General features: G+C 44.9%; 1 long non-coding RNA gene across 1 annotated transcript in view; it reads left to right on the forward strand.

Annotated features, from left to right (window-relative positions):
• The first annotated feature begins 8,482 nt into the window (after positions 1-8,482).
• Positions 8,483-20,695, forward strand: part of LOC143690788 (uncharacterized) — a 40,736-nt gene continuing 28,523 nt past the window's right edge. Inside the window, exons 1-2 of the long non-coding RNA XR_013179181.1 lie at positions 8,483-8,519; positions 15,079-15,277. This is a non-coding gene — a long non-coding RNA (uncharacterized LOC143690788). The remainder of the gene's footprint in view (positions 8,520-15,078; positions 15,278-20,695) is intronic.

Genomic DNA, 20,695 nt, shown 5'->3' on the forward strand with positions numbered 1-20,695 from the left:
ATAGTTTCTTCTTTGCTGAAAGTCTTTGCCTACTTCTCTTCCTGACTTTTTTTGAGACTCACCTCATATACGTCATCTCCTCCGCGAAGCCTTCCTGCCTTGATGCTCAGCGTTTCCAGAGCTCCAATAGCCCATGGTTCCTGTTTAACTGTAAATCTGCTCTGCAAGCTACAGCCTAAAACCTAGGTCTTGGCACTCATTCTGGTGTATTCCCAGGGCCTTGCATGGCTCATTGTTCATACAAGGGGGCTTTAGAAATATTTGATGAATGAGTGAAAGACCTTAAGGAGGAGGGAAAAACAAAGCCCAGTTTTCAGGCTTCTTGGGGCAAATGAGCAGAACACACCGTGGACAAATGTGGTGCCACAGACAGGCCAGCTCTGCCCCAAGCCTGGCTCGGGTCTGCTTTGCAATTCATTCTTTGGGAATGAGACCCACTCACAATCCTCTGAGGTGGAAATGAGGGTTCTAGGAAAGGCATCTCTATCCCAGGCTGACTGCTGGGATCATACCAGCGGAGGATTAACTCTCTGAAGAGCTATTTTGCTATAAAAAGCAAAAAGGAACATTATAGATACTGAGGAAGAGAGAAAGCAAGTAGCCATAATCCCACAAGCCCAATACAATGACTTTTCTTTCAAGTTCCCTCCACATCTTTTTCCTTATTTTTAAGGTTGCAATTATGGTTCTTTCATGTAACATCAAAGCAGGATTTTATTTTCTCCTCGTGATCTGCATACAATGAGTGCTCATTTGAGGTGGGCCTATGTGTACTCACACTAAAAGCTTTAATTCAAGGCAATGTCTCTGCCACAGCGACCCCTGAGGAAAGAAGTGGGAAACAACACCTCTCCTATCATCTTCAGACCTCTCTTTCCTGCCTTGAAATCGTATTTTATCATTCATTCAATTGGTTTTTCATTTAACACACATATACTGAGTGCAAACTACGGAGAGGGCCCTGTACTCGCCTCCTGAGGTGTTCACAGCTGGCAGCCTGTCACTTCCACCCTCATGAGAACTGTTCTAGTTTGCTAGCTGCTGGAATGCAACACACCAGAGACGGATTGGCTCTCAATAAAAGGGAATCTATTTAGTTAGCATATAGTTCTTCAGAGGAAAGGAAGCTGTCAACTGAGGTTCTTTCTCACGTGGGAAGGCACAGGGTGATCTCTGCTGACCTTCTCTCCAGTTTTCTTTCTGCATCTCCAAAGGCCTAGGCTGAGCTGCGAGTGCTGAGATGAGGTATGCTGAGCTGCTTGGGCTGTACTATGTTGTCTCTCATTTAAGCACCAGCCAATTAAGTCAAACATCATTCATTGCAACAGGCACGCCTCCTAGCTGACTGCAGATACAATCAGCACCAGATGAGGTTCACATGCCATGGGCTCATGTCCACAGTAATATAACTAGGCACCTTCACCTGGCCAAGTTGACACCTGAATCTCACTACCATAAGAACTTGCAGCTCCTTAGCCACTGTCGCTCAGGGCTCATCAGCCCAAACTAAAACTCTGTGTGCACCTCGCCCCCTTCTATTGTGCTTGCTGCGCCTAGAAGCAAAATAAGTCTGTCTTATTTTGAGAACAGCCAGCAGTTGAGATTGTGTCAGTCTTTGTTCTGTTCCTGTAAAGGATAGCCTATTAAGTAATAAATCCATTCCAAATGGAAAACATGCCTTTTAGAGGCCCTGAAATAGCCTATTGCTACATCCCCCTACAAACCCACAAACAGTTCTTTCACTACAAAAGAACGGGCCTAACTAGAAAAAGTCTCGAAAATATCTTTCCTAGCTTTTAAAAATGGAGAATCATTTTTTAAGGGACACAGAAAGGATCATAATGTGAGAGGAGGGCTAAAAATGAATTCGGTCAAGCCGGAGGGGGCCAATGAGAACAAAACTGGCATCGCCCTTGGATGAGAGCCAGATTTCTTAAATTGTTTTTCTTCAGGTCAGGGAACCTCGGTGAGGGTGGCCTTGTAAAGGCAGCGTTGCCACATGATGGCACTCAGAGGGACCGACAGCCGGGGTGGAGGCTGGACACTGTGTGGACTCGGGAGAGGAATTTGTCTCAAATCCTGAGACCCACGAATCATCTCAACCTGCCAGATGATGCAGCTTTTCAGCCTCTTCATAAATCTTCACAAACCAGGAAGTAAGCAGGAAGGAAAGTTAGATTTCTTACAGGCTAGGCAGCCTATCAAGAGTTGTCTGGAATTGCTGGGTTTCCTGCAGGGCACCCCCTTTCTGCTCCATGGCCCATGCACATGCGCATACACACACATGTGCAAGCTATGCACACACACACACACACACACACACACACACACATGCATGCATGCTTCTGGTGGGCTCTTATGGCTCAAGTCCTCACTGAGGCCAGTTCTCTTCCTGTGCACAGACTCGGTTTGCTCTCTTTGAAGCTCGTTCCTATTGCTGGACCTTGTGGTCACCTCCTCTGGCTCTGGGCCAGGGGTCTCACCTCTCACATGCTGACGTTCTCGCTGGGTGCCTGGCTCTCGGACTCCCATCCCCCACTTTGGGTCTCCCGATCTTGGCCTGGAACAGGAACTGGGAAACTTAGACTCTATTAACCTTGGGCCAGTAGCCTGCCACTCTGAACCTCAGTATTCTCATCTGTAAGGTGAGTATTTTAAAGTAGCACAGGGATTCTCAAAGTGTGGTTCCCTGACCAGCAGCCATCAGCATCACCTGAGGATGTGTTAGAAATGCAAATTCCCTGGGGCCCATCCCAGAACAACTGAAGCAGTACCTCTGGGAAGGAGAGCCCAGAAATCCTTCTGGTGATTCTGAGGCAGGCTAAAGTTTGAGACACAGCAGGCAATCTTTGAAATTTCTACCAGGGGATCAACTTTCTAGGTTAGCTGAAAGGCTAAATGTTGTAATTAGGATAGATATTATTTATGAAATATCTTCATTGTGCCTGGCCCTTTCCATCCATTAAAGGCACTTTCCAGATGAGGAAAATGAGGCCCAGAGAGGTTAAATAGATTGCCTGGGGACACACAGCTAGAGAAGAACAGAAAGAGGGTTTGAACTGGGGCCATTCTTCTACCCAGGCCAGCATAGTAACAAGTGCCTGGTATTGTCAGCAGCACTGGATGAAGGACATTTTCTGGTGAGTCCATGACCTTTGGGTATCTCTTCCCACCTTAACCAATCTTCCCAGTCTCCCATCCTTGGCCCACCTCATTTGCAGGCCCTTCCAGCTCTTCCCCTGATGCACTTCTTCAGGAAGTACATCAGGGTTTTTTGTGTGTGGACTAGACTTTCACCCTAGGCGATACTAGGTTTAGGGTTCCATTTTCTCTCTGAAGAGAAGTCTCTTAATAGCTTTTTGTTTGGGGGAAGTTACACACATGTGCCTTGCACAAGAGTTCATTGCAACATGACCAGACCATGGGACTCCACACCTTCCATGACCTGGTTAAGAAAGAATCCTTTTGCCACAAACTTGGCCTTTTCATTTCGATGGATCATCTGGTAATTCCATGACCCAGGATACGGCAATTGACAGAATGGGCTCAACTCACCTTCTGTTTTTATACTGCTCACTGTATTCATTTGAAAGGGCTGCACCCTGTGTCTGGTAACTTTGGACTACTTCCAGTTTTGAATAGGTGTGTCTCTACTGCCTTCTAGAACCAGGTGATGGTTACTGGGAGAAATTCCTAAACAAAAGGGTATTGGAACTTACTTCAAGCAGGTAGTAGAAAAATACTATTTGTCGGCTACTTTCCAATGATAACCATCTGCATGAGCTTGATAAAGTGGACATTTATTAAGGGCATAACATATGCCCAACACCCTGTTAGCTGCTTTTCCATGGGAATGCCCATCAGTGTTTTGGTTCCCCATTTCCAGAATGGCTGAGTGATACAGCTGGTTAATAGGTAAAGTCAGGGCTCAAACCTATGTCTTCTGACCCCAGATCCTGTGTTGCTTTTACTGTTCTATACTAGTCAGTGTTCTCTAGAAAAATAGAGCCAGAGAAACACACATACACCTATATAGATGAAGTAATTCATTATAAGGAAATGGCTCACATGCTCCTTGGTGCTGATAAGTCCAAATGCCGACGAGTAGGCTGTGAACTGGAAATTCCCATATAGGTAATGTTGAAATCCTTAGTCCAGATTCCCCAGTGGAAGTTGGCTGGCTGGAAATCCTGACAAGAGTCAGTGTTGAAATTGAGGGAGAAATTCTTCTGACAGCTGAAACCCTGGTTTTTAAGACTCCGTCAATGGGATGAGGAAGTTACCCACATTGCTGAAGGCAATCTCCTTTGTTGATTGCAGATGCAATCCACTGACCGTAGATGCAAATCCCCTCTGAAATACTCTTACAGCAACAAACAGGCCAGTGCTTGACCAAACAAGTGGACACCATAAACTTGCCAAGTTGCCACATGAGATTAACCATCACATATTCCATGAAGCCTAGTTATAAGCAAAATTTATAGTTGCTGTACAAACTGCCTCATTGGAATTCACTTATCAAGAAGTGAAATTGTCCCAGCAATAGTTTTTACTCAGTATTAGCAGAAGCCAAGTGATCAGTAGAACCCATCTGTGCGATAAGCCTTCCTGTTTGTGTTATGTTTCCTGCTGAGCAGTGTGTTTGATGCCAGCTGAGGCTCCCCACTAATTGGCCTATATAAAACTATACAGAGAGCAAAATTGTAGATGTCAGGTTCCTCCTATTCAGCATAGCCAGAGCATGTGGGTGCTTTCTCATATTCTTGAACTGTTAGTAATGGATTTTAAGGGGATTTGATAACCATGAAAGCTTGTCCGTAATGCATAATCATTGGGTGGATCTTTAAGTAGTAAAGGAGTAAAATAAGATGGTAAAAAGAATCTAATCACTAATTAAGTCCATGCTAAAATTCCTAATTCCCTTATGTTGTTCTTCTGTGCTTTCAAAGGACGTGTTAACAATGAGCTGATGACACCCTGCTCCAGGAGAGGAGGTCAGTTTCTTCTTTGCTAACACTCCAGATTTGAAAAACAACATCTTGCTTTTAAAAATATAGGGAAGAGTAGTTCAGTGGTAGAATTCTCACCTACCATTCTGGAGACCCAGGTTCAATTCTGGGTTCATACACTTCCTAAAAAACATGCAAATAAGCAAAACAAACAAAAATTCAATAAATGGTGCTGCAATAACAGGCTACTCACACGGAAAAATAATGAACTGTGACCCCGCCATACAGTATACAAAATATATATATATATAGGGATAATTCCACAGTAGTGTCCCCAGGGGATATCCAATGGCAGAAGAGTTTAGGAAATCAAAATATTTAAGGATTAAGCTTGTAGCTGGCTGATCTGAAAACCTGACTACATACTTCGTAAAAATGGATTCCAAATAGGATGACCAGCCTCTGGCCTTTGAGGGGGGAATTCAGTGATCTGCTCTTCGCCCAAGAGCCACAGGGTCACTGGGGAGAGATGCCCGATGTGGTCCTTTCTCTCCCCACTCTTCAGACACCCCAAGTTCACTCTGGTGCAGTTTGCTTTGCTTCAGTGGTTTCATTTCATTTTTTACCACTTTCCCTTTCAGGCTAGGGTCAAGGGCACCTAATGTGAAAATGATCACAAAGCCTTTCGAAGAAAGTCCTATATTCCAGAACATAGGACTCCTCACCCTATGAATGTCAGTTTTCCCTAAGAGAGCAGCTATCTCAATTTCTTTTTGCGAAAGAGGAGAGGTATGAAATATTTATATTCATTGAACTGAATACTTTGTCTTGAAATAACAAAAATTGATTTACCTCTGGGCAAAATATTTCATTTGCAGATGAACAGAACCATCTGTTTCTGCCGAGGGCACAAGCATCTGCCCCAGAAACAAAAGAAACCCCAGCAAATAGGTAGGAGCCACATAGTAAGTTCCCAAATCCCAAGGGCCAACCAGGGCTTCCTCGTAGGTGTTCTGTTTCATCTATTGTATTTATCTCCCTTCCATGATAAGGTGTATGGGTGCAGCTGGACCTGTGGCCTCATTTGTTTTCCATTTATGGAGTCCCTGTAGAAAGTGGTAAGGAGAGCCTGGGAGGCAACCATGTCCTAGCAGAGGTCTTGCCTCCAGCCCCTGGGTCCCCACACCCTCCCTGAGCAGTCATGCATCTGGGGAAGGCCCAAGCTGCCAAGGGCTGTCTTCGTCTGCAATGCCCAAAATGCGTGGACGGGGGTCTTCTCAGCCACCCTCACCCATCACCAGTCCTTACAAGACCAAAGTGGCCTCTTCTAACCATGGTCCTTGATGGCACATGTTGATCCCGAAGGTCACACTTTAACCCATTCCACTTGTACAACCAAGGAAATCATTGCATTAGAATATTCCAACAACACCCATCAGTGAGCAATCCAATTAACCACGTCAAAACCACTTATTTACAATGATCAAACCCATTACCAGCCTCCCTAAAGCCATCACTGGGAGAAGCTTTCTGAGTGTTCTGCCAGGGACACTTGCATCACTGGAGGACTGTCCACTTGCCCCGAGCCACCCACCCCTGGCTCCAGCTGCCCAGAGTAGCCGTGACCCTCCCCGAGCTTCACTCCCACCCCCTCTCAGGCCCTGTTAATTAGATCAGTAAGACAGAGGATCCAAGGGAACGGGTGGAAGCTTGGTAGGGCAGAAACCACGGGTGAGCGGTTGAAAGAGAGGAGAATGGAGAACTGAGTGGCGAGAGGCAGAGGGTGCTCCACAGGAAGCCAGGAGCTGTCTGCGCCCATCAGTCCTGAGTGCTGCTGTCCGAATTTTCTTTGAGCCTCTGTATTGCTTCTTCTGAGGTCACTGGAGTCTCTCGGTGTGCCTTGCCTCTCCCAGAACAGTGGAGACTTGGCAGTTTCTTCTCTGTTAGAGCCTCTCCTGCTGGCTGGTGGATGCTTCCATGTGGGTCTTTGCCCCAGGGGCCCTTTGGATCAGCACAACCCTACATCCATCCCCAAAATGGAACCTTTGATTTTGTGTTTTATTTTACTCTGACTTAAACATTTAAGCCAAGCAATATACGTGCCTAGTTTTAAAAGCCCATTAATACAGAAAGGTTTATACTCAAAAGGTAACAGTTCCCTGCATCATACCTCCCCAGTCCCAGCCCCGCTATCCAAAGGCAAAGGATTGCCCAAGTTCACAGGTTTGGCCCTTCAGGTGCTGGCAAATTTTAGCACAGGCCAAGGTCTGGGCAGAGCAGAGTCTTGTTCTCTGTCCCAAGAGCCAGCCCACTAAAGAGTATCCCTTGAAAATCCCAGAGACAGTGAAAGCAGAAGTTTACATGGGGAAGCAGGAACAGCTGTAAATAGCTACCCTCATTTGCTAAAGAGATGCAAGTATTTTAGAACGCAGCTTGCTAGAGTTCACAGGCTTCCTGTGGCCTCCTAGTCACGGTACAATGACAGGACATAGAGCAGGTTGACTTGTTGCACTTCTATGCCCTGAGTCCCCAGTAGGAAGTCTGGCCCAGAGAAGACATTTGCCTGGCAAATATTTGATGGTAGCTATGATAGAGGAAGGTTATGCTTGCTGCTCTGTGCCTTCCATGTGCCAGATAGAGTTCGAGGGGCCCTGCTCTCCTCTCAGGACAGGTGTTTGGTGTCTCACATGTGTGCTTGTGTGTGTACGTGTTCCTAGAGGTGCGACTGGGATATGCCTTGTTCTTCTCACACCCACTGGGCAGCCGGCTGATGTGTGGAGCCATGCTTAGGCAATGGAGGAGAGTTTAAGCTAGAGGGACACTTCTTTTGGGTGGAAATATCTCAGCTTCCATTGCATGAGTTGAATCCATCCATCCACCCATCCACCCCCCGCCCCCCCATCCAACCCCCGCCCCCCATCCACCCATCCATCCACCCATCCACCCCCCGCCCCCCCATCCAACCCCCGCCCCCCATCCACCCATCCATCCACCCATCCACCCCCTGCCCCCCCATCCACCGATCCATCCACCCACCCACCCATCCATCCACCCACCCACCCATCCATCCATCCATCCACCCACCCACCCATCCATCCAATATTCATGGAGTTCCTACTATGCACCATACGTGATACTAGGCATTAGGAAAGCAAAGATGAATTTACTCCTTCAAAACACTCACAGGCCAGTTTGGGAAATGGACAAAGAAATAGAGCATTTCAATGGTGCATGAGAAATGGTCTGCTAAAGAATAGGGCAGGGTGCAGCAGGGTGTGGAGAAGGTGTAGGGTTACAGCAGATGGGAGAAGGAGGAGTCAGAGTGCTCACTTACTCCCTGGGCCCCAAGGACCCCTGAGGCACTGTTAGGGGTATTTCCTGTCCTGCTGAGGCATTTTCATGGGTGCATTCCGTCCCTAGATGGGGGGCAGATGGCCCTCCCCACACCCCACTCTTACTGTCACAACCACAGCTTCCTCTTTGTCACTTTCGCATTGTATCTTTGTCCCCAAACGGGAACTACTACTGCAAGGCCTTCAGCAAGCATGGGTGAAGTGGCCCGGAGATGAGGTAAGGTGCCTGTGACCCTAGAGGGACAATTACAGCCTAATCTTGGGAGGTGGCAGCTATGGCTACCGCACTCCATCAGCCTAGCAGATGGGACCCTGGGGCATGACAGGCAGAGGCTTGGTCCCTGAGCCGTGTGGGGTGTGCATCTGCCTCCCCACCCCCACCCCTGCAAGTGGAGCACACCACAGGGATTCTACCCGGAGGCTGCGATTACTCCACAGTCACCGCAATTGTGAAGGGGGACGGGGAACTTCCCGTATTCAAGGTTCTGCAATAGGGGGAAGGTCTTTCCCCATCTCTCTGTCCACTAGAAATTCTTTTAATTGTAAAAGTAGTGCATGCTTACAGTAAAACATTCCCATGACAGTAAAAAGCAGGTTCTCGCTAACCCCACCGCCATCACCATCATCACCCTCCCCAGATAGAACCACTGTTAAGCACTTCTTGTGTCTACACCTTCCTTCTGTGCCGATACACATCTTTGGTATACAAAATAGGTGGCAGAAGACATACAGTTATGCGACTTCTTCGTTTTTAGCAATTCTTCATGTCTTTCCTAAGACAACTGGTTATCCCCATGAAATGCCCTCTGCGTGGGGTACTGCCAGCTACCTTACCAGTGAAAAGGGGCAAAAGAGTGAAATGGAAACAGCATTTGACAGATCAAACCTGGAGTCCCAACATACTGGCTGTGTTGTCTTTTTTTTTTTTGTATGTTGTATGGCGGGATCATATTTCATTATTTTTTCCATGTGAGTATCCTGTTATTGCAGCACCATTTGTTGAATTTTGTTTGTGTGCTTTTTGGGGAAGTGCATGGACCGGGAATCTAACCTGGGTCTCCCACATGGCAGGTGAGAATTCTACCACTGAACTACCCCTGCACCCCTAGCTGTTTTGTCTTGATAGGTTGCTTAACGTTTCTGGACTCAGAGGCCACATAAGTCAAATGCGTATGATACCTGATTTAGGTTAAAGGCCAGACTGCAATAGCTGTTCAAGAATTGTAGCTTTTCTTCAATAGGTGGGGACACACTCCATGTCCCTGGAATGGCAGACTCACTGTTTTTAAGATGGAATTCTCTCCAAGTGATCTATAGAGGCAGTGTGGCCCCAAACCAAATCTCAGCAGGCTTTTAACTTTTTTTATTTTTAGCAGAAATTGACAAGCTGATCTAAAATGTATACGAAAAGGCAAAGGACCCCAAATAGCCAAAACAATCTTTAAAAAGAAGAAAAAAGTTGGAAGATTTACATTTCCCAATTTCAGATCTTACTGGAAAGCTACAGTAATCAAGACAGTGTGTTAGAAGCGCCAGGATAGGCATATAGATCAACGGAACAGAGCTGAGAGTCCAGGAATAAACCCACAATCTATGGTCAATTGATTTTTGACAAAGGTGCCAAGGGAAAAAGATATCTTTTTTATAATGGTGCTGAGACATTGGAAATCCGCATGCAAAAAAGATGAATCTGTACTTCTACCTCACACCACACACTAGAAGGAACTCAAAATGGATCATAGACCTAAATGTAAGAACTGAAACCAAAAAACTTTTAGAAGGAAGCACAGGGGAAGATCATTGTGATCTTGGGTTAGGCAAAGTCTTAGATACAGCACTCGAAGCACGATCCTTAAAAGAATAAAATTGACAAATTGGACTTCACAAAAATTTGAAAAAACGTTTGCACTTCAAAAGACATCACATGCCTCTGTATCTAACAGCATACACTGCAGAAATTAGGAGTCTGAATTTAGGAGTTGGATAGACCTGGATTCAAATAATGACTCTTGTGACCTGTGTTCAAACACATGTGCCTCAGTCTCCTCATCTTTAAAATGGGGATAATAGTACAGGGTTCCTATTTGGAATAATGGAAATGTTTTGGTATTGGATAGTGGTGATGCTAGCCCAACATCGTGAACGCAATTTACTGCACTGAAATATATTATCTGAATGTGATTAAAAGGGGAAATGTTAGATTGTATATATGAAAACAGACATCAGAAAAAAAATCCGTGGAAACTGCACTACACAAGCAGTGAACCCTAAGTTAAACCATGGACTATGGTTAATAGCACAATTATAAAAATGTGCTTTTATCAATTGTAACAAATGTCCCACACCAATACAAGGTATTAACAATGGGGTGGCATATGGGAATCATGTATTTTGTGCATGATTGTTCTGCAAACCTACAACTTCTCTAATAAAGACAAAAATGGGAGTAAGAATAATAAAAGCGACTTCCCTTGCACTTTAGATCTTGCAGAGCTTGTTGGCCTGTGCATGCTGAGCTACCCAAATGTGCATTTGAGGTCGCTGCTCTAAAACAGCGGTTCTCAACCTTGCTACACAATGGAAGCCACAAAAAGGACACGGATACCTGAAGCCAGCCTCAGAAGCTCTGATTTAAAGCAGGGCTAGCACTGCTGAGATCGCAGGGCAAAGATGCATTCTGGATGAGCTAGAGAACGTGGAGGTTGCCAGTCCAGAGCCCTGAACATTTGCAGCAAATGTTGGTTTCTTTTCTCTAAGCCCACATGCCCCTTTACTTTCAGAACCTCGAATATTAGTAAGAATTGAATGAAAACGCCTAAAGACATCTCTGTAGTGCACCAAATAGCAATTGTTCTTCTCCCATGTACGGCGCTGTGTGTGTGGAGAACCTCACCTCGTTTAGCTGACTGCCCCGGGAACTGTCCCTCTCAAGAGGAAAATGAAGCTCAGTAAGTTAGGGGGAGCTGCTCAGCATCTTGGGGCTGCCATACAGCATACAAAAATAAATATAGAGATGAATAAATAAATAAAATTATTTAAAAAAAGAAAGAAAGAAACCCTACTGCTTGAAAGTGGAAGCTGCTACTTTACCCTGAGGCTTCAAAACCTTTCTTGCTTAGCATTTCTGTATGTCCAGTGAAGGCTGAAAACCCAAGACAGAGGAAAGAAAAAAATCTTTAATTCATTAATTATCTCCAATTTGATGTTCAAACAAAAGCACTAATTATTTTGCCTAATAGGTATACTTTACTTTCGTGGACTCTGGTGGTCGAAAGTGTTAGAATTTCCAGGTATGGTGTTTCTTTATATGCAATTTCTTTAAAATTTATAGGCCAAGATTTAAACTCAGAAGAGTAATGCAAGCAAAATTATAATTCATTAGTTAGTCTATTGCTTTTCCTCATTGCAGAAATGAGGTATATGCTTTAAAGTCACACTGTGCTTTCATTTCACTCTGTCTTCACATTTTTGAGAAGCCTCTTTGCCTTTCCCTTCCTCTTCATAATAGTAACTGACATTTTTATATTCTTTGAGCATTTTTAAAGTGCTTTGATGTGGTCCCCTGAAGAGGGTGTCAATTAGGACAGAAGTGGGGACGTGGAGTGATCGTGACACATCTTTCTTAAGGGTCAATTATAATTGGATGATAAAGGAGTTAAAATGGTGTTTTGCATTTAAGAATGGATATATTACAGAGCTGAATGCAAGATTCACGTAGATCATCTGAAGCATCCTGGGACTATGTAGCTTCTGGGGAACCCTCTCCTTCCACATACACCCTCCTAGGCTTCCTCCCCCAAGCCCCTCCCCCGCGCCATGCAATTCAGCCCTTTTATCCTAAAGAGCATTTTGATGGGAAAGCCTGAGACCTCCTCACAGGTGGGGCTACCAGGCAAGGAAACCAAGGGTGGGAGAAGGGACCAGACAGTAGCTACCCCATACTGGGTCCTACTAGGGACCTGTTTTGCTTGGTCAAAGCAATAAACAGAATGCGGCTCTAGGTTTCTAAGAGTTTATTACATTTGGAATTATTAAAATCCCTGCCCCACCATGCCATACCTACCCACCCCATCAAATATTAATGCAAGTGACATCAAAGGCCCATGACCCATTTATCTGTTTGATGCTTAGCCCAGCTGCATTATTCAAAAAATGTGAACAGTCATTGTTACCAGATGCCATCAAATGAATCCTTGTGCCATGTCCCCAAAGTCTGTTCTGCAATTGTGTCCCTTTGTTTCAGTTTGCTAAAGTCGCCGAAATGCAATATACCAGAAACGGGCTGGCTTTAAACAATGAGGATGTATTAACTTACAAGTTTACAATTCTGAGGCTATGGCAAGATACAAATCAATGCATCAACAGAGATACCTTCTTCCTGAAGTCCTGGAGAAAGGCTGCTGAGATCTGGGGTTCCTCTCTCTCGGCAAGGCACACGGCAGCATCTGCTAGTCCTTCTCTCCCAGGTGTCATTGCTTTCAGCTTCTGGCTGCTCCATCTGTGGCTTTCTGTCTAAGCTTCTGTGTGTTTCTCTAAATTTCATCTCTTATAGAGGACTTCAGTAAGAGGATTAAGACTCACCTGTGGCATGTCTCAAGTGAAAGAACCTAATCAAAAGGTCCCATCCACCATAAGTCTACACCCACAGCAATGGACTAGCTTCAAGAACATGATCCTTTCTTGAGTCGGTACCAGCGTTAAACTATCACACCCTTGCACATCTCAGCAGATTTGTTCATTAGGAGAGAGAGTGCCAGCATGGCCTGGGCTGGTTGGCACTGCTTGTTTTGTTTATAATCACAGTGGATTATTTAGATGAAACTTTATTGCTAATGAGCAATTTCCCTCTAAAATTCTTGTTTGTCATCAATGCATGTGGTGTCTGCTTTGGGAAAATTCACTGAGTTGTACCCTTATCTTTTGTGCATTTTTCAGTATGTATTTTATTCTTCAAGAAATAACTTTACTTAAGAAACAACTTTATAAAAGATAGCTGTTATACTGCAATTATCACTGAAGATCAAGGATAGTCATTACTTTAGCCTGGTGGGGTTAGTGGTGAATGTTTTTCTTTTGTCTATTTTCCAAATATTCTGTAATATCCTGAGATAACTTTCATTAAAGCTTTGGAACCACTTAACCTAGATAGAAATACCTATTATTGTCTATAGCTTGTCACAGATGGGTGCATGCATTTGGATATCAGACAGAATGTTTTACTTTAGGAACCTATTTAATGATGAGTCAATTCTTCTACTTAAATTGGTTCATGACATGATTCTATGTTCCAAGATTTCCAATGGCTTAAGAAAAATGATGTGTTTTCTTTTATCTTCCATGAACCCTTGCTTCTCTAGCATGTAGCTTTCAGCTCATATCTATGAGAATCACTCTAGGAACTCTTGAGTCTCTATTTTTAGTCTTCAAAAAAAGGTTCTGGGTTCCTTGATGGTAATTGGGTGGTGATACATTTCAGAACTTGCCGGTTACTTCTGTTTTCTGGGATCACAAGGTAGCAAGCAGGCCACTTACCTGGGATGGGCATCAGAAAAGAAGTGGGGGTGGAGGGAGTGAGGGAGGGGTGACCCCAGATAGTCAGCAGAAGCTACTGGCTGCACACTGAGACTGGCTTAGAGCTGTGCCCTCTGAGGGTTAGAGAGGATGAGATTTAGAGCCGCAACTAGTTACCAGCCATTCTGGGAGGGAGTGACAGGCCAGTCCTTTGCCCTCTTGCCTTCCTGAAGCATAAGCAAGAATATAACACTTATTCAAGACCTCAGGAATGGAGTTCTAGGATTCCCCTCTCACCTACTCCCAAGTCCTCCCTTAAAGAAGGAGCTATCCGTACCTGAGATTCCTTACGCAGTATCTCTAGATATTTGCATATGTGATCCCCTGTTTGCAATGCCTGTTCTCCTTTGAACTGCCTGCCAAACTCCTATTTTCTCTTCAGGACTCAGCTTAGGCATGGCCTTCCCTATTTATTGCCACATTCTGTTTCTAGCCCAACATCTGGCACATAGTATGTGCTTAACTAATGTGTAGGACATGAATGTACTTTCAGCAGAGATGATATGGTTTATAGAAACAGCACGGGCTCTGGCACAAGTGAAATGTTGGTTTGAATCCCAAATCTGCAATTGCTTGTGAGACCTTGAGCAAGCTGCTTAACTCCCCTATGCCACGGTATATGCCATTCCTGAAATGAGAATAACAATATTTGCTTTTCCCGAAGACTTAATAAAGGTGAAAGCATTTTGTGACTTTCAAGTTCTATAAAATGGAAGAAATAACAAACATTGACTATATTGTCACTAAATGCCAGGCGCTTTCACTTGTTATTACCTCCTTATTTCCCCAATTCTGCTAGATGGCAATTAATAACCACTCCAGGTCTAATGCTCATTCGGCACAAAAGTATAACCCATGATGCAATGACTCCAAAAGCTTATCTCCAGTTGGCTGTAACTAAAGGGCTGGCAAGCAAAATCCTCACTTAGACTTATTCAGGACTTAGCTCCACTGAACCTCTAATTGCACCAAATGTCGCTTTTTATCTTAAACACCACAAATAAATTTTTCTTCCTCTCCTAAAAGATCTCACTTGTGTCTCAATGCTATAAATGTGTTTTCTGCTCAGATTAGGCTCTTTCTGATAGGACTGCGAGAACCAGGGCAGGAGGCAGTTTCTAATCTGATCTCTTGCTAGCTGTGTTCCGAGATTGAGTAGAGACCAATCCACTGTTTGTCTCCTTCTTCTTGTTTTTCCTGTTGAGTGGCTGGATCCAAAGTCATTTCTCAAGAGAGAGGAGGCCCTGAGCTGCTTGCAGGTTGTATGAAGACCCGCCCTCGCACTTGCCAGTCATACGCAGCAGGAGACAAAGATGACAAGTGCCAAGGCCATGACATGTTGCCTGGAGAAGGATCCTGTGTGCTTTGTCATTCTCGTTTTCCAAAGAAGAAAACTGAGCTAAGGTTAGCAAAGCGTTGGGTTTCTGGGTTTTTTATATCAGTTCTCCCCAGCAAAGGCCAGATACATGTTGCCAGATATAACAACCATCATTTTATTATTATCTCTCACGGTCCTGGGGGTTGATGAGAATCTCCAGGCCTGTTCTCACTTGGGTTGCTGTCAGACAGTGACTTGGGCTGGAGCATATCTGTGGTCAATGCTGGCGTAGGCTGGGACTCAGCCCTAACACCCAGAGGTGGCATCTCTGTGTGGCCTGAGCTCCCTTACATCCAGCAGGCAGGTTCTATGAGAGAGCGTCCCACCAGGACCAGGGGGAAGTCGTTTCACTTTTTATGGCCTCGCCTCAGAAGTTGCATAAATCACTTCTGCCATGGTCACAGACACATCCAAATTCAAGGTGAAGGAGCGTAGTTTCTACTTCTTGATGGGGGGAATGTCAACAGCACACTGTAAGAAAACGTGTAGAGTGGAAGATCGTGTTGAAGCCATCTTGGCAAATACCATCTCCCATAGTGGTAGAGCCTTGACAAACTTGGCCTCGTGATTTCGAGGCCAGTGGTTTTATTCTAGTTTGTGCTGCTTTGAGATGCATGTAGCAGAAATTGACTGCATGTACATTAAAACCTCTGTATGGCACCTCCCCACCCCCCATTTTTTTTATTTTTTAAGAAATATGAACTAAGTAAAAAGACAAGAACCCTCCCCACAAAATCTGTGAAATACTATTTGCAATACATATATATATATAGAGAGAGAGGCTACTTAGCTTTAAAATGTAAAGGGCTCATACAACTCAATCAGATTGTTCCAATTAAAATAAAGAATGAAGGATGTGAGGAGGTAATTAAGAAATGAAATTAAAATGGTTAATACACATTTTAAAAGTTTAACCCAACTAAAACAATGTCAGTTTTAACAACCAAACAAATCTCTTCCTTATGCTTACCTATCTGATGGCAAAGGTGAAAAACTATCCAAAGTTAAAAGTGTAGGGGAATGAGTGCCCTCAAACACTGCTGCTGGTGGAAGTATAAATTGATGCAAATTTTCTGAAGGGCCATTAGGAAGTATCTAAAAAGAGCCCTAAAATTTTGAATATTGAGTTGGAATTTATCCTAAAGAAAATACCCTAAATACAGGGTATGTAAGTGTTATTTACCATAACAAAAAACAAAGTGAAACAAACAAAAAACCCAAAATGATTCAAACAAACAAAAAAATCCCAGAAGCACCCTAAATCCTCATCAATAAAAAAGTGTTTCTCAAGCAAGAGGATGCCATATGTTGATGGCCTCCTTTCTGGTGGATATTTTATATTATATTTTATGATCCATTCATATAATAGAATAGAATACTATATAGTCATTAAAAGTGACACTTATATGCACATTCATTTATGTGAAAAACAAAAATACCAAAAGGTTTATTTAAGATCCCATTTTTTGTTACACATATTTTGTGAAATACATGTAACAAGATTGTACGTATATGAGTATCTGTGTAGTTACAACATTTCTAGGATAAGATTCTAATGTGTTAATAAGATTATTTCTGAATGATGAGATTACTAATGATTCTTTTTCTTGCAGCTATTTTCCAATCTCCTACAATGGAAATATGTTAAATACAAAGAAATAATACAGTAAGATAACATAAAATAAATTTTATTTAAAAATATTTTTGAAAGAGGGACATGAGGAAGGATGTTTTAAACATGGGCTTTAGAGAAAACCAGATCTGGACTGGCTCCTGCCTTGATATATGCTGTGTGACCTTTTTCCAAGGGACTTCAATTCTTGGAGCCTCAGTTTCCTGATAAGGAGTACAAAAAATCCTACTTGACAAGCTTACTGTGAGGAGAGTACCCCATTTCCCATTTATGTTCCGCAAATGAAAGCTTCACAGTCAGTGATCCCAGACCCCTACTGAGCGCTCCCCCTTCTCTGATCTCCAAGGGTCTTTATTATTTCAACCCAGCTCCCCGTGTTAATATGTACTTAGCAACTAGATGCGCAGGCTTTCTGGGCGAGGACCATGTCTTGTTTATAAAGGTCTGCACGGACTAAATTATCTTGAAAGTCTCTGTCATTCTCCACTTAGATGCACTCGGAATCTAGTCCCCAAGGAGATGTATACACTTCTAAGTGCACTTAAGAAGACTTCTGTGTATTTTTCTCAGCACCGAACACATTGCTGCAGACACAGTGTGATAGGTATCTGTAGATGTTCATTGCGCAGAGAGAGAGAGAGAGAGAGAGAGAGAGAGAGAGGAGAGCGAAAAGTGCTGGGCTATCTGGAGGAAATCTGCATTAAAACGAAGAGACTTGAACACATTTGGAAAACGGTAACATTTAGACATCCTTTGGTAAAAGGTTAGGCAATTGCCCCATATGAAGAAAGTTCTTGAACAGAACGACGGGAAAGCCTGAACGCAGCTTCTTCGGGGCAAGTTAGGAGGGCGCCGCACCCTCCACCCCCGCCTCTGTGGGCGTCCAGAGACTTATACTGCCCTCCAGTGGGGTCTTCAGGAACTGCCCGTGAGAGGAACCGCCCAGAGTGACACACTCCAGGCCGATCCCCACCGGTGCCTTCAGCAACCAGCAAGCCACTCTTAGAGCCTGTTTTCCAAGCCCCCGCAGGCCCTGTCATCTCCTAATTTCTGGTTAGGGGTCATTCTCGGTCACGACGGTAATCCTTAGGGCGGTGTCCCTGCAGGCTGGCCTGCGAGGGAAAGGGGAGCCGTCAGTGCTGGACTTGGCACCTGGGCAGCGAGGGTCCTGCGAGGGGAGCCCTGGATCTGTGTCCCACCCCACCCCCCGTGAGACCCGTGGTCTGCCAAAGTTTGCTTCTGTACCCCCTAAAGGAACTCTGCTCAGCTGGGTATCTCCTCACATTTTTACCATCTTTCAAGCATTTTTTTTATCAGAGAGATGTAACTTCCAGTGTCTTGTAAACATTGGCATTTAAAAACACATGTAACGGTTACATCACTTTTACAGATTAATCCAGCAGAATCCAAACATAATCGTTATTTGATCTCCGCCATTATCTGTTTAAAGGAAACTCAAATTATTAAAACTTTAAAGGTCCTTCCTCTCTTTGGGCGTGTGCTCCCACTCCACTTTCCCCACGAAATGCTATGGTAAAGTGATAAGCTTTTGTCCTGGAAAGTCTCTTTTTGATCACCCTGCACTGAAGGGGTAAGACTGGAGGGCAAGGAAGGGCAGGAGGTGCTGCCGAATCAGCAGGAGATACCCGTAGGTACAAAGTTTATAAAAGTGTCTCATGCACCGGTGGGAATGCAGAGTCCAAGGTCTGTAGGGCAGGCTGTGAGCTGGCAGCTCTGGTGAAGGTCCACAATGAACTCTCAGGAGAGGCTGGCTGGCTGAAGCAGGAAGAGCGACTGTCTCTGAGCCCTCCTTAAAAACCTTTAGGCAAATTAGATTAAGCATCACTCATTGCAGAAGACACTCCCCTCAGCTGATTGCAAATGTAGTCAGCTGTGAATGCAGCTGACGTGATCATGATCTAATTCTATGAAACGTCCTCATAGCAACAGACAGGCCAGCACTTGCCCAAGCAGATGACCGGGCACCACCACCTGGCCAAGTTGACACACGAACCTGACCATGACACTGTGCTCCTGTCCTCTCCTGGGAGGCCCCTGAGGACGGAGACAGCAGTGTGGAGCTGAGGGGTTATGCTGTGCTTGTCTGCATCAGGAGCAAGGATGCTGGTGGCCCCATGGAGAAGGCAGGGAGACGCGTGGAACAGGCAGGAAGGTGCGAGCACTGCACAGGACCAGCAGGCTGTGCCAGCTTATTACAGACGGGAGACAATTCTCCCCATACACACACGTGTTCACGAGGAGGCGGCAAAACCCACCCCTCGGGGCTGTATTCCTTTCACACTGTATAGCCCAGCAGCAGGGACAGTATTAGGCACCTGGTGTGGGCCCCACCTCCGCCCCAACAGGGCACCTGGTTCTAGAGGTGCTTGGCCACTGTCTGGTGAGTGAACAAGAATGAACTTCCTGAACAGAGTCTTCTCATCCGTAAAATGAAGATTCGCTCTTATCTCTAGCATCATCTGCTGTTCTTCCATCTTTTGGGTGGCATCTACTGCCTCCTGCTTACACATTCATTTTCTTTTACAGTCCCCAAATTATCCCGGCTTCACACCTACTCTCTCATTCTTAGAAGGGGTAAATATTAGAGGAGTCATTTCATGCCTCTTGTAGTGTCAAAATTCTGAACATAACGTTTCCCTCAGCACCATATGTTACATAGCAGATAGTCAATGCATTTAAAATAAATCAATCAGTGAGTGGATGAATGAAAGGATGGAAGCCCCAGTGGGCATAATCATCAGAGTCTAAAACCTTTACTCTTCAGGTAAGGAAGTTAAGTTCCTGTTAGTATTAATGAAAAGTGGCTTAAGTGATAGAGAATAAGATCCATTTGGCTTTAGGACTACTGATCCAAAGGCATTGTGTTTGCAAAGTGTCATGTCTCACTCATGGTGCTTTAAGACCCAATGTCTCATCCCCTCCAAACTTTTTTGTATCAGTCCTGCCTTCATTATGTCTTTGCTAGACAATTTGTGTGTGTGTGTGTGTGTGTGTGTGTGTGTGTGTGTGCTGGGTAAATTACTCATTTGAGGCATCTACCTATGGAGTGTCCTTTCTCTCTATACCCAAATCTGCCTTTGAAATCACAGGACTGAGGGCTCCATGTGCCCCCAGGAAGGTTGTTGTTCAGATATCGGTGTGAGACAGAAAAGGTTGTCAAAGCCATGCCTGCAGCAGGAAGAGGAGGCGTCCGCCCCTCCCTCACGGTCCCCAAAAGAGCTCAGAGGAGAGTAGGAGGATAGAAGAGAAAAAGGAGGAACGAAGTGAGAATGCAAGAGAAAGATATGGTATGTAAGAGAGTTTCTGTGGAGCCTGTGGGCGCAGTGGACCTCTGCAGGGGGCAGCCTTGAGGATAGGGTGGCAAGGGAGTTAAATGGTCCCAGTCTGCCCTGGTGGAGTAAGGACAGCTGAACCTTACTTACCCTGTCTGCAAAAGGGGTGGGTTCTTGGCCACCATGCAGGAGACCCAGATTCGATTCCCGGCCCAGGCACTCCAAAAAACAAAAACAAAACCTTCAAATGCAGCTGTGATAACAGAATAGTCACATGAAAAGAATGAAATGTGACCCCCGCTGCAGAGCACACACAAGAAAAGAGGGAGGCGTGGGGAAGGGTCCGAGTCTAAATAAGCCAGGCGGAGGCTAGAGGGAGACTTGGGAGGAGTCAGGAGATCTGGGTGGACACGGTGCCACCGGCGGGCCCGCCCCACCCCGGCAGGACGATTGGAGTGGAAGGTCAGCTGGGTCAAGCTGGGCTCAGAAGGGGTGTCCCGAGTAGTAAGCTCTGGGGC

Source organism: Tamandua tetradactyla, chromosome 7 (genome assembly GCF_023851605.1).
Source record: "Tamandua tetradactyla isolate mTamTet1 chromosome 7, mTamTet1.pri, whole genome shotgun sequence".
NCBI classification, from domain to species: Eukaryota; Metazoa; Chordata; class Mammalia; order Pilosa; family Myrmecophagidae; genus Tamandua; species Tamandua tetradactyla.